Genomic DNA, 15,257 nt, shown 5'->3' with positions numbered 1-15,257 from the left:
ATTTGTTTATTATTTTCTGTAATTTAGTGGGGGGGGGTTGTACTTTAGCTAATTTAATTTAATTTAGGTAATTGTATGTAATTTATTTAATTGTATTTAATTTAGTTAATTTATGTAATTATAGTGTAGTGTTAGGTGTTAGTGTAACTTAGGTTAGGTTTTATTTTACAGGTACTTTTGTATTTATTTTAGCTAGGTTGTTATTAAATAGTTAATAACTATTTAATAGCTATTCTACCTAGTTAAAATAAATACAAACTTGCCTGTAAAATAAAAATAAATCCTAATCTAGCAACAATGTAACTTTTAGTTATATTGTAGCTAGTTTAGGGTTTATTTTACAGGTAAGTATTTAGTTTTAAATAGGAATAATTTAGATAATGATAGTAATTTTTATTTAGATTTGTTTTAATTATATTTAAAGGGCCATTATGCACTCAAAAAAATATTGGCTAATTAAATAAAGCATTAAAAGAAAATAAAGTTTTAAATTAACATGTATTATCAATTTTACTGCTTAAGGTCCTAAAAATGATGTTAAAGTTTAAAGTCCTCTGACTTCATGAGAATATGTTTGTAGTACCCAGTAGCTGCAGAACAAGGCTTTTTTCCACAGTCCCTAACTTGTGTTTAGAAAGCCCTCCTGCTGGAGCGGTCTCTGTAATGTGCTTTGTGTGCAGTAATATGTTGAAAGGCAGAAACGATGTAGATATACACAGAAGCTGAAGAATTCCACTTCCCTTTCCCCCTCCGGTTACCACAGATCTCCTCCAGTCTCTGCACACCCTTATAAATGTCGTGGTAACCGAGAGGGGGGAGGGAAGTGGAATTCCTGCAGTGTTAGAACGGACAGAAGGGAAAATATGCTGCTGAGTTTAGTAGCTTCTGTGTATATCTGCATCTGCTGATTTCACACAGTCCGTTCTAACGCTGCAGGAAATCCACTTCCCTCCCCCCTCCCGGTTACCACGGCATTTAATTAGAGTGTGCAGAGACTGGAGGAGATCTGTGGTAACCGGAGAGGGAAAGGGAAGTGGAATTCTTCAGCTTCTGTGTATATCTACATCGTTTCTGCCTTTCAACATATTACTGCACACAAAGCACATTACAGAGACCGCTCCAGCAGGAGGGCTTTCTAAACAAAAGTTAGGGAGTGTGGGAAAAAAGCCTTGTTCTGCAGCTACTGGGTACTACGAACGTATTCTCATGAAGTCAGAGGACTTTAAACTTTAACATAATTTTTAGGACCTTAAGCAGCAAAATTGATAATACATGTTAATTTAAAACTTTATTTTTTTTTAATGCTTTATTTAATTAGCCCATATTTTTTTGAGTGCATAATGGCCCTTTAAGTTAGGGGGTGTTAGGGTTAGGGTTAGATTTAGATTTAGGGGTTAATAACTTTAATATAGTGGCGGCGACGTTGGGGGCGGCAGATTAGGGGTTAATAAATGTACGTAGGTGGCGGCAATGTTAGGGACTGCAGATTAGGGGTTAATAATATTTAACTAAAGTTTGCGCGAGTGCGGCGGTTTAGGGGTTAATATATTTATTGGCGATGTCCGGTTCGGCAGATTAGGGTTTAAAATTTTTCTTTTAGTGTTTGCAATGTGGGAGGGCCTCGGTTTAGGGGTTAATAGGTAGTTTATGGGTGTTAGTGTACTTTTTAGCACTTTAGTTAAGAGTTTTATGCTGCAGCGTTGTAGTGTAAAAGTCTTAACTACTGACTTTAAAATGCGGTACCAGTCTTGACAGGAGAGGGTGTACCGCTCACTTTTTTTGGCAGACTCGTAATACCGGCGCTATGCAAGTCCCATTGAAAAAAGAGGATACGCAATTTACGTAAGTGGATTTGCGGTACTTCCAAGTCTTGCCAAAAAAGTGAGCGGTACACCAGTACCTGCAAGACTCGTAATACCAGCGGGCGTTAAAAAGCAGCGTTAGGACCGGCTAACGCTGCTTTTTAAGCCTAACGCAAAACTCGTAATCTAGCCGTAAGTTAGTTAAAGCCATACCTAGATCTAATTTGCTGTCACCAAAAAATAACAGATCAAAGATAATTGTTTGTCTCTAAGTATAATTCTTAAAGTTCTGAAATTCAAATTATTAGGAAGCACTGGGATGTGTTAGCTAGATGTAACCCTAGTATTAGAGAATTTTAAACAAGCCCAATGCCAGCTTATAAAAAGGGTATGAATATTCAAAAGAAATTGATAAAGGCAGATGTAGGTCCTAGTGTAAAAACTGGTTCTAGATATATCACTTCCAAAAATAAAGGATATTACCCCTGTTTAGGGTGTTTCTGTTGCAGTAATATGACCAAAGGCCCTATATTTTACTACCCACACACTGGTAAAAAATAGTATTTTAAGGGGTATTTTACTTGTTTAACCACATTTATTATTTATATGATTAAGTGTCTGTGTGGGGGTGTTTATAAAGGTGAGTCGACTAGGACTGCTAAAGAACGCATTATAGAGCATAAAAGTAATATTCGCACTGGTAATCTAAAAGCTCCACTAGCTAATCATTTTTTAAAGGCTGGCCATTCTATTAGTCAGCTTAAATTCCAGATCATTGACCATATTGAGATAGCACATAGAGGGGGAGATAGAGAGCTGTGTTTAAAGCAGAGAGAATCCTTTTGGATTTATGAGCTAGGGACCCTTGAGCCTAAAGGCCTTAATAGAGATTGGGACTTATCTGTGTTTTTATAGTCCCATTTTAGCCAGCAGAGTAATTACTTTGGAGCTGGAGAAATTTGGACATTAAGAGGGATTTTGGCCTCTATGTCTGATTATTTATTCTGAAAAAATTAAAAGAAAGACTTTGTACAAATATATTTTGTATAAAATTGATGAATACACTGTTTTGTTAGTCATGAAGGAGTTAATATATAAAATGACCAACAGCGCCATCTAGTGGCATGTTAGTATATAAGTCAGTAATGTTTGTTTGTTTGGCATGGCATGATTAAGGGATAATCTCCCGAAACGTAGCCGTATTTTTGTCTATGTAACTATAGAATAAAAGTTATTTGCTGAAACCCCCTGCCTGTTTTCTACATTGTCTGGGATCCTGGGTAGTGACCTTGGGATGGCGTGCATTATTTCTTCTAAGTGCTGGGATTTCTATTTTGTGTTGCTGGTCTAAAGTAGTCATCAAATTGCATAGTGCACTAGCAATATGCATCTCCATATTGAATTGCGTTATAATAAAGTATTGGGTATGTCCCTGTGAGCGTAGAGAAACAGTGTAGAGTGCCCACTTATTACCCCAGATGGGGGGATGGTTGGGAGAAGGATCTTAAGTGCCTGAAAAATTTAGCAGTAATCAAAGAGTGACTCACATTAAATAGCAAGAGAGAGTTACCGTGTTCCCAGATGTCATCTCGCACCGCTCTGAATATCACTGATTGTGAGCGGGTGTCAGCTATAACTCACTGTGCCTGTTGTCTTGTTTCAAGGAGACAGCAGCAACTCTGTAGTGGTCTAGTAGTAGTGCTTGCATTAGTGCTGGGGAGAGGATCTAACTAAAGATGGAGGCCATTCGCACACTTTGAAAAGTGCGTTCACGGGCATGGGGTATGGCTAATCGCTTCATCGGATATCCATACATTTTGAGCCAAGTGCAGGGTAACAAGCCCAAGCTGTGGTTATAATTCTCGTATGTTGTTGTGCCTTAGCCCTTCCAAGGCAATTTCTATGGTCACTTGGCTTTGATGTGTTCCTCTGATCCAACTTTAAAGTTATTGAGTGCTGAGACAAGTTGTTTGGGCTCATGGGTCATGTTTAGTGAAGGGTTTTATGGGTCTTATAAGAATTGTTTGCTCAATTATTATTCGGGGAGCTCTGATGTTCTGCATCCATTCTCTCCTGTGGCTAGCTCCGCCCCATCACTCATCTATATTTTAATATATAAATCAGTGCTCCCACTTTAATTCTTACTATAAGTTATGATAAAGTATTTTGTATATAGTGGGAAGGCCCCAAAATGTATCTTGCGCAAGAACCCTTTATTCATTAGCTCTGGCATCATCAGTGATTTTGTATTTTATTTCATGTGTGTAGTCATCATGTAATAGTATGGGTGGCATACTATTTGCTCTTGGCTGTGATGACATTAATAATGTATTTTTTTCATGTTAAATAGTGATATAACTAATGATATCAAACAACTTTGCCCAGCAGTGGGGATTTAAAGGGACATAATCCCCCCAAAAAATCATGATTTAGATAGAGCATATCATTTTAAACACCTTTCTAATGTATTTCTATAATCACATTTTGTTTGTTTTCTTGTTATCCTTTGGTGAAGGCAGGAAGGAAAGTTTAGGAGTGTGCACATGTTTGCAGTACTATATAGCAGAAGTTTTGGAACAATGTCATACATTAACAAGAGAGCTAGATGGTGACACAAAGAATAACAAGAGAACAAAGCAAATTTGATAATATAAATAAATTGGAAACTTATTTAAAAAAAATGGCATTCTCTATCTGAATCATGAAAGAAATATTTTGGTTTTCATGTTCCTTTATTTTATTTTTTTTTAATTGTCTGAGTAATATTGTAAACTGGCATTACATTTATTTTTAATACTGTTTCTTGGCTTCCCTCTTCATTGTTTAATATTTTTAATATATTGTGAATTTGTTATTTTCTAACCATATTATTCCCTATAGCTAACTGTCCCTTTTTATTGCCCTCACAATAAAATATATTTTATCAGTGTACTGTATATGCATATTTTAATACCAAATTTGAATACCACATGGTCTTTTGGGGTCTTTTTGATACATCTTTCTTTTATACTTTTCAGTATAAGACAGTCTAGAACACATACTGAGAAGAAAGAGGGACTTCCAGGGACCCCAAGTGAAACAAGATCCACATCTCTGGGGGTCTGTACAGTCACAATGGGGTCATCTGTAACAAAGAAAATAAGCTAACATGAAGCACATAGCAGATTCAGTGACTACCATGTTGCGAAATCATAATATATTAAAGGGACAGTCAACACCAGAATTTTTGTTCTTTTAAAAGATAGATAATCCCTTAATTATCCATTCCCCAGTATTGCATAACAAACACAGTTATAATAATACACTTTTTACCTCTGTAATTACCTTGTATCTAAGCCTCTGCAGACTGCCCCCTTATTTCAGTTATTTTGACAGACTTGCATTTTAGCCAATCAGTGCTCACTCCACAGTAAATGCACGTGCACAAGCTCAATGTTATTTATATGAAACACATGAACTAATGCCCTCTAGTGGTGAAAAACTGTCAAAATGCAATTAGTTTAGAGGCGACCTTCAAGATCTTAGAAATTAGCATAAAACCCTTCTAGGTTTAGCTTTCAACTAAGAATACCAAGAGAACAAAGCAAAATTGGTGATAAAAGTAAATTGGAAAGTTGTTTAAAATTACATGCCCTATTTGAATCATGAAAGTTTTTTTTTTACCTTTACTGTCCCTTTAAGTATATGAGTTTTTACATAGTTTGCCATAGAGATTGCTCCTTACTTTTCAAAACAAGGTCTGTAGGTTCAAATGATTTTCATTATCAGTTTATTCCCTGGTTTTAGCAGGGAGCATTTTGCAAACAAATATGTGCTGGTGTCTAATTGTTAATGGAAAACTGGAGCCTTTTTAAGCAAGAAACTGTGTACTACATTACAGTAAAAATGACAGCTGGTGACTTCCGGTTGGACGGAGCTAGTGGATGGTCACAGATACACGGAGCTCTGTGTCAACACCGACTGCAAAGCCTGAAAAAGTGCACCAATCCACCTACTCCCATGCAGATACCTTGCTGGATATCCCAGGACAGACCAGCCGGTTGGAATAGCGTGAAGAGCCATTACATCGCCCTGCCCGAGAAGTCAAGTTACGATTGCGGTATAGCTGCTCTGGGCGCCATCTTGGCCCGCAGCCACATCCAGGCCCCACACAAAGGTATACCTTCTGCAAGCCAGTATATCTGGAACTCACTGAAAACCAGCCAGGTGATATCAGTGGCAGGGGGGGAGAGAAACACTGGGCTGTTTTTTACTGAGGCAAGGGCCGAAGACATAAGAGGGGTGCCACGTGGCTTAGAAACGCCTGGCCCTGAATCGGATCATACATATTGAGCAATTATTTATTACAGGAGTATGGTCCCATAGACGTCCTCACACCAGGACTTTTGGCCTCACAGCTGTAAACACACACAGCAGCTTGACTTTGAATAAGTACACCGCAGACGTATTTGCCTTTGTGTGGTAGGGCTGTAAGCACTGGCAGAGCAACATTATGTACCGCCATCATCTCTCCCCCCGCCCTTTTCTACATAGACCGGTACATAGCTCACTGCAGAGCCTATCTGTAACTATCCTTCGTGGGGGCAAGGACAAGAGGGAAATCTAGACTGGATTGCTTTACTGTACATCTAATAACCATCCAAGCAAGCAAAAGTACACAGTTTTATGTAATGCTTCTGTGACTACACAATTGATGATAGCAACTGTTCTCCTTTATTTGTGCACAGTGTGCCCGCTGTATTTGGCCATAGATCCTGTCTAGAGGGTGTATACTGGAACCTTCTTAACTTGTGTGGCTCACAAACACCTGCCGAACACAATACTACAAAAAAGTACCTGCAAAAAAGCAGCGTTCAGCTCCTAACACAGCCCCTTTGTTTCCTATGGGGAAATACATTTTATGTCTGCACCTTACACCCTAACATGAATCCCGAGTCTAAACACCCCTAATCTTACACTTATTAACCCCTAATCTGCTGCCCCCAACGTTGCCAACACCTACATTATATTATTAACCCCTAATCTGCCGCTCCGTACACCGCCGCAACCTACATTATCCCTATGAACCCCTAATCTGCTGCCCCCAACATCGCTGAACCCTACATTTTATTTATTAACCCCTAATCTGCTGCCGCCAACGTCGCCGCAACTATAATAAATTTATTAACCCCTAAACCTAAGCCTAACCCTAACACCCCCCTAACTTAAATATAATTTAAATAAATCTAAATAAATTTACTATAATTAACTAAATTATTCATATTTAAAACTAAATACTTACCTATAAAATAAACCCTAAGCTAGCTACAATATAACTATTAGTTACATTGTAGCCATTTTAGGATTTATATTTATTTTACAGGCAGCTTTGTATTTATTTTAACTAGGTACAATAGTTATTAAATAGTTATTAACTATTTCATAACTACCTTGTTAAAATAAGTACAAATTTACCTGTAAAATAAATCCTAACCTAAATTACAATTAAACCTAACACTACACTATAATTAAATTAATTACATAAACTAGCTACAATTAAATTAAACTAAAGTACAAAAAACAACAAACACTAAATTACAGAAAATAAAAAATAATTACAAGAATTTTAAACTAATTACACCTACTCTAATCCCCCTAATAAAATAAAAAAGCCCCCCAAAATAATAAAATTCCCTACCCTATACTAAATTACAAATCAGCCAATAGGATTGAGCTCGCATTCTATTGGCTGATTGGATCAGCCAATAGGATTGAATTTCAATCCTATTGGCTGATTGCATCAGCCAATAGGATTTTTCTTACCTTAATTCTGATTGGCTGATTCTATCAGCCAATCGGAATTGAAGGGACGCCATCTTGGATGACGTCACTTAAAGGAACCTTCATTCAGTTGTCGGATCAAGAAGGAAGAGGATGCTCCGCGTCGGATGTCTTCAAGATGGACCCGCTCCAGTCCGGATGGAAGAAGATAGAAGATGCCGCCTGGATGAAGACTTCTGCTGCTTGGAGGACCTCTTCTGGCCGGATCGGATGAAGACTTCTGCTGCTTGGAGGACCTCTTCTGGCCAGATCGGATGAGGACTTCTGCCCTTCTGGATGTCCACTTCTGCCCGGCTGGGTGAAGACGGCTCAAGGTAGCGTGATCTTCAAGGAGGTAGTGTTAGGTTTTTTTTAAGGGAGGATTTGGTGGGTTTTACAGTAGGGTTGGGTGTGTGGGTGGTGGGTTTTAATGTTGGGGGTGTATTGTCTTTTATTGTACAGGTAAAAGAGCTGATTACTTTGGGGCAATAAAAGGCCCTTTTAAGGGCTATTTGTAATTTAGTATAGGGTAGGGAATTTTATTATTTTGGGGGATTTTTTATTTTATTAGGGGGATTAGATTAGGTGTAATTAACTTAAAAAATTGTAATTCTTTTTTTTTTTCTGTAATTTAGTGTTTTTTTTTCTCTTAATTTAGTTTATTTAAATTAATTGTAATTAATTGTAGGTAGTTTAGGTGATTAATTTAATTATAGTGTAGTGTTAGGTGTAATTGTAATTTAGGTTAGGATTTATTTTACAGGTCCTTTTGTATTTATTTTAGCTAGGTAGTTATTAAATAGTTAATAACGATTTAATAACTATTGTACCTAGTTAAAATAAATACAAAGTTGCCTGTGAAACAAAAATAAACCCTAAGATGGCTACAATGTAATTATTAGTTATATTGTAGCTATCTTAGGGTTTATTTTATAGGTAAGTATTTAGTTTTAAATAGGAATAATTTAGTTAATTATAGTAATTTTATTTAGTTTTATTTAAATTATATTTAAGTTAGGGGGTGTTAGGGTTAGGGTTAGACTTAGATTTAAGGGTTAATATATTTATTATAGTGGCGGCGATGTTGTGGGCGGCAGATTAGGGGTTAATACATTTATTAAAGTGGCGGCGATGTCCGGTCAGCAGATTAGGGGTTAAATAATTATATTATAGTGTTTGCGATGTGGGGGGGGGGGCGGTTTAGAGGTTAATAGGTAGTTTGTGGGTGTTAGTGTACTTTTTAGCACTTTAGTTAAGAGCTTTATGTTCCGGCGTTAGCCCATAAAACTCGTAAAAACTGACGCCTAGATTTAGAGTTTTGCGCTAGAAGGGGTGCGTTAGCTATGCGTGTCTTTTCTCCCCCGCACCTTTTAAATAATGCTGGTATTTAGAGTTATTAAATTATCCCTATGTACCCCTAATCTGCTGCCCCTAACATCGCCGACCCCTATATTATATTTATTACCCCCTAATCTGCCCCCCCCCAATGTCGCTGCTACCTAACTACACTTATTAACCCCTAATCTGCCGACCGGACCTCGCCGCTACTATAATAAATGTATTAACCCCTAAACCGCCTCACTCCCGCCTCAAAAACCCTATAATAAATAGTATTAACCCCTAATCTGCCCTCCCTAACATCGCCGACACCTAACTTCAAGTATTAACCCCTAATCTGCCGACCAGACCCCACCGCTACTATAATAAATGTATTAACCCCAAAAGCTAAGTCTAACCCTAACCCTAACACCCCCCTAAGTTAAATATAATTTTTATCTAACGAAATAAATTAACTCTTATTAAATAAATTAAACCTATTTAAAGCTAAATACTTACCTGTAAAATAAACCCTAATATGACTACAATATAACGAATAATTATATTGTAGCTATTTTAGGATTTATATTTATTTTACAGGCAACTTTGTATTTATTTAACTAGGTACTATTTAATAGCTACCTAGTTAAAATAATTACAAAATTACCTGTAAATAAATCCTAACCTAAGTTACAATTAAACCTAACACTACACTATCAATATATTAATTAACTAAACTATCTACTATTATCTACAATTAAATCAACTAAACTAAATTACAAAAAAAACCAAACACTAAATTACAAAAAATAAAAAAAAGATTACAAGAATTTTAAACTAAGTGCACCTAATCTAAGCCCCCTAAAAAAATAACAAAGCCCCCCAAAATAAAAAAATGCCCTACCCTATTCTAAAATAAAAAGTTAACAGCTCTTTTACCTTACCAGCCCTTAAAAGGGCCTTTTTGCGGGGCATGCCCCAAAGAAATCAGCTCTTTTGCATTTAAATAAACATACAATACATTACAACCCACCACCCACATACCCCTAATCTAACCCAAACACCCCTTAAAAAACCTAACACTAAGCCCCTGAAGATCTCCCTACCTTATCTTCACCACGCCGGGTATCACCAATCCGTCCAGAAGAGGGTCCAAAGTCTGCATCCTATCCGGCAAGACGAGGTCCAGAAGAGCGTCCGAAGTCTTCATCCTATCCGGCAAGAAGAGGACAATCGGACTGGTAGACATGTTCATCCAGGTAGATAAGGTAGAGAGATCTTCAGGGGCTTAGTGTTAGGTTTTTTAAGGGGTGTTTGGGTTAGATTAGGGGTATGTGGGTGGTGGGTTTTAATGTAACAAAGCCCCCCAAAATAAAAAAATGCCCTACCCTATTCTAAAATAAAAAGTTAACAGCTCTTTTACCTTACCAGCCCTTAAAAGGGCCTTTTGCGGGGCATGCCCCAACGAAAACAGCTCTTTTGCATTTAAAAAAACATACAATACCTTCCCCCCCAACATTACAACCCACCACCCACATACCCCTAATCTAACCCAAACACCCCTTAAAAAACCTAACACTAAGCCCCTGAAGATCTCTCTACCTTATCTACCTGGATGAACATGTCTACCGGTCCGATTGTCCTCTTCTTGCCGGATAGGATGAAGACTTCGGACGCTCTTCTGGACCTCATCTTGCCGGATTGGATGCAGACTTTGGATCCTCTTCTGGACGGATTGGTGATACCCGGCGTGGTGAAGATAAGGTAGGGAGATCTTCAGGGGCTTAGTGTTAGGTTTTTTAAGGGGTGTTTCGGTTAGATTAGGGGTATGTGGGTGGTGGGTTGTAATGTATTGTATGTTTATTTAAATGCAAAAGAGCTGATTTCTTTGGGGCATGCCCCGCAAAAGGCCCTTTTAAGGGCTGGTAAGGTAAAAGAGCTGTTAACTTTTTATTTTAGAATAGGGTAGGGCATTTTTTTATTTTGGGGGGCTTTGTTATTTTTTTAGGGGGCTTAGAGTAGGTGTAATTAGTTTAAAATTCTTGTAATCTTTTTTTATTTTTTGTAATTTAGTGTTTTTTTTTTGTAATTTAGTTTAGTTGATTTAATTGTAGATAACTGTAGATAGTTTAGTTAATTAATTTATTGATAGTGTAATGTTAGGTTTAATTGTAACTTAGGTTAGGATTTATTTTACAGGTAATTTTGTAATTATTTTAACTAGGTAGCTATTAAATAGTAAATAACTATTTAATAGCTATTGTACCTAGTTAAAATAAATACAAAGTTGCCTGTAAAATAAATATAAATCCTAAAATAGCTACAATATAATTATTTTACAGGTAAGTATTTAGCTTTAAATAGGATTAATTTATTTAATAAGAGTTAATTTATTTCGTTAGATAAAAATTATATTTAACTTAGGGGTGTGTTAGTGTTAGGGTTAGACTTAGCTTTAGGGGTTAATATATTTATTAGAGTAGCGGCGAGGTCCAGTCGTCAGATTAGGGGTTAATACTTGAAGTTTGGGGTCGCGATGTTAGGGAGGGCAGATTAGGGGTTAATACTATTTATTATAGGGTTTTTGAGGCAGGAATGAGGCGGTTTAGGGGTTAATACATTTATTATAGTGGCGGAGAGGTCCGGTCAGCAGATAAGGGGTTAATAAGTGTAGGTAGGTAGCGGCGACGTTGGGGGTAGCAGATTAGGGGTTAATAAATATAATATAGGGGTTGGCGATGTTAGGGGCAGCAGATTAGGGGTACATAGGGATAATGTAGGTTGCGGCGGTGTGCGTTCGGCAGATTAGGGGTTAAAAAAATTTTTTAGAGCACAGTAGTTAAGAGCTTTATGAACCGGCGTTAGCCCATAAAGCTCTTAACTCCTGACTTTTTTCTGCGGCTGGAGTCTTTTCGTTAGAGTTCTAACGCTCACTTCAGCCAAGACTCTAAATACCGGCGTTAGGAAGATCCCATTGAAAAGATAAGATACGCAATCGACGTAAGGGGATCTGCGGTATGGAAAAGTCGAGGCTGGAAAGTGAGCGTTAGACCCTTTCCTGACTGACTCTAAATACCAGCGGCCGGCCAAAACCAGCGCTGGTTTGGATGGCTAACGCAGAACTCTAAATCTAGGAGTGACTTTTAAATGCGTTAGGAGTCTAGACAGGAGAGGGTGTACTGCTCACTTTTTCCAGCGATCGTAATACCGGCGTTAGGCAAATCCCATTAAAAAGATAGGATAAGCAATTGACGTAAGGGGACTTGCGGTAAGCTAAAATCACAGAAAAAAAGTGAGCGGTACACCTGTACCTGTCTTACTTGTAATACCAGCGGGCATTAAAAAGTAGCATTAGGACCCCTTGACACTGCTTTTTAAGGCTAACGCAAGACTCGTAATCTAGCCGTATAACCTTATGAAAGTGGATAAAAGTGGATAAATATTTTCAGAGGCTATCTTCCCCAAAATCAGCCACGATGAGTAGCAAACTCAAGGGTTCTGAGAGGAAGCTGCGACAGGCGGTTGACACACAATCCATTATACAGCACCAGCCTGACACTGAAGCAATGTCAGTGAGTGAGAGTCCGAATTTACTACAAGAGCTAAAAGCTTTCTTTTTACCAAAAATGGACACCTTACAAGCTGGCATAGATACTTTAACAAGTGAAGTCAGACAGTTTTCTACCAGACTCACATCTGCTGAAAGTAGGATCTCTGAAATGGGGGACAAACAACATGAATCAGAAGGCTCCCTGAAATATCTCTTAAAGCAGAACCAACTCCTCCAAGACCGTCTGGAGGATTTGGAGAACCGCAGCAGGCGGAATAATCTATGCATCGTCGGAGTACCTGAGTCTATTAAAGACAAAGATCTGCTGGAGTTTACAGCATTAATCTTCCCAAAGCTGCTGGGAATCCCCCCAGACCGTCTTCTATTAGACATAGAAATAGCACATCGACTAGGACCAGAACGGCAACTGGACAACTTTAAGGCAAGACCTCGTTAAGTGATCCTAAAATGCCTCAACTACCAAGAGAAATTATCTGTGATGAGAGCTTTTCAGACAAAAAAAGAAATTCTATTTGAGGAACACCACCTTCTTTTATGCCAAAGCTTTTCTGCAGAAGTAACAAAAAAAAAGAAAAGAGTTCTCACCACTTTGCTCCCGCTTACATAAACAAGGCCGTCAGGTGGCTTTGATCTACCCATCCAAACTGAGACTGCAGACTCCATCTGGCCCTAAGTTCTTCACCACACCGGCAGCAGTGCAGGCTTTCTTATCATCCCAAAGAGGGCAAGGAGATGGCTGAACTACAACAACAAGAACTTTGGGTTATAAGTATCTCATTGCTATGGCCTATCTTCTTGTTTTTTTGTTTATGATTGTTCTAAACTGTGGTATTCGGGGTTGGATATATTCCTTTACTACAGAACGGGTTAATAGTGTGATACCACAAAGTTTTAGTTCTAAATTTTATGCCATGACAAAATGTCTGGGGACCATGACTCTTAGCAACCCACACCGTCATGCGACACTGAATGTGACACACTTAACCAATATAACGTCTAGGCAAACATGTAACAATTAGTGATGTCTCGAATTGTTCGCCGGCGAATAGTTCCCGGCGAACATAGCTTGTTTGCGTTCGCAACAGTGGACGAACATATACGATGTTCGATCCGCCCCCTATTCAACATCATTGAGTAAACTTTGACCCTGTATCTCACAGTCTGCAGACACATTCCAGCCAATCAGCAGCAGACTCTCCCTCCCAGACCCCCCCAGCTCCTGGACAGCAGCCATTTTAGATTCATTCGGAAGCTGCTTTCTTAGTGAGAGGAGGGACAGTGTAGCTGCTGCTGATTTAAAAGGGAAATTGATAGCTAGGCTAGTATATTCAGTGTCCACTACAGTCCTGAAGGACTTATCTGATCTCTACTGTAAGGACAGCACCCCAAAAAAGCCCTTTTTAGGGCTAGAACATCAGTCTGGTTTTTTTTTCCTGTGTAATCTAATTGCAGTTGCCTGCCTGCCTGCCAGGCCCACTTGCCCAGTGCCACCACTCATATCTGTTGTAACAGTAGTGTAAATTAAAAAAAAAAACTTAATTGACTGTGAAACATCAGTATGCTAGTGTAATCTAATTGCAGTTGCCTGCCTGCCAGCGTGTGTGCCAGGCCCACTTGCCCAGTGCCACCACTCATATCTGGTGTAACAATAGTGTAAATTAAAAAAAAAAACTTTTTTGACTGTGAAACATCAGTCTGCTAGTGTAATCTAATTGCAGTTGCCTGCCAGCATGTGTGCCAGCCCACTTGCCCAGTGCCAACAGTAGTGTAAATTTAAAAAACAAAAAATTTGACTGTGAAACATCAGTCTGCTTGTGTAATCTAATTGCAGTTGCCTGCCTGCCAGCGTGTGTGCCAGGCCCACTTGCTCAGTGCCACCACTCATATCTGATGTAACAGTAGTGTAAATTTTAAAAAAAAAACTTTTTTGACTGTGAAACATCAGTCTGCTAGTGTAATCTAATTGCAGTTGCCTGCCTGCCAGTGTGTGTGCCAGGCTCACAGCGTATACTGTGCCCACTTGCCAGTGCCACCACTCATATCTGGCTTGTTCTAGTTCGCAACGGCGGGCGAACATATGCAATGTTTGGTCCGCCCCCTATTCATCATCATTGAGTAAACTTTGACCCTGTATCTCACAGTCTGCAGACACATTCCAGCCAATCAGCAGCAGACCCTCCCTCCCAGACCCTCCCAGCTCCTGGACAGCAGCCATTTTAGATTCATTCGGAAGCTGCTTTCTTAGTGAGAGGAGGGACAGTGTAGCTGCTGCTGATTTAATAGGGAAATTGATAGCTAGGCTAGTGTATTCAGTGTCCACTACAGTCCTGAAGGACTCATCTGATCTCTGCTGTAAGGACAGCACCCCAAAAAGCCCTTTTTAGGGCTAGAACATCAGTCTGTTTTTTTTTTCCTGTGTAATCTAATTGCAGTTGCCTGCCTGCCAGGCCCACTTGCCCAGTGCCACCACTCATATCTGTTGTAACAGTAGTGTAAATTTAAAAAAAACAACTTTTTTGACTGTGAAACATCAGTCTGCTAGTGTAATCTAATTGCAGTTGCCTGCCTGCCAGCGTGTGTGCCAGGCCCACTTGCCCAGTGCCACCACTCATATCTGGTGTAACAGTAGTGTAAATTTAACAAAAAACTTTTTTGACTGTGAAACATCAGTCTGCTAGTGTAATCTAACTGCAGTTGCCTGCCTGCCAGCGTGTGTGCCAGGCTCACAGCGTATACTGTGCCCACTTGCCCAGTGCCACCACTCATAT

Source organism: Bombina bombina, chromosome 4, assembly GCF_027579735.1.
Source record: "Bombina bombina isolate aBomBom1 chromosome 4, aBomBom1.pri, whole genome shotgun sequence".
Classification (NCBI taxonomy): domain Eukaryota; kingdom Metazoa; phylum Chordata; class Amphibia; order Anura; family Bombinatoridae; genus Bombina; species Bombina bombina.
The sequence above is the reverse complement of the archived record's forward strand: the minus strand, read 5'-3'. Positions refer to the sequence as shown.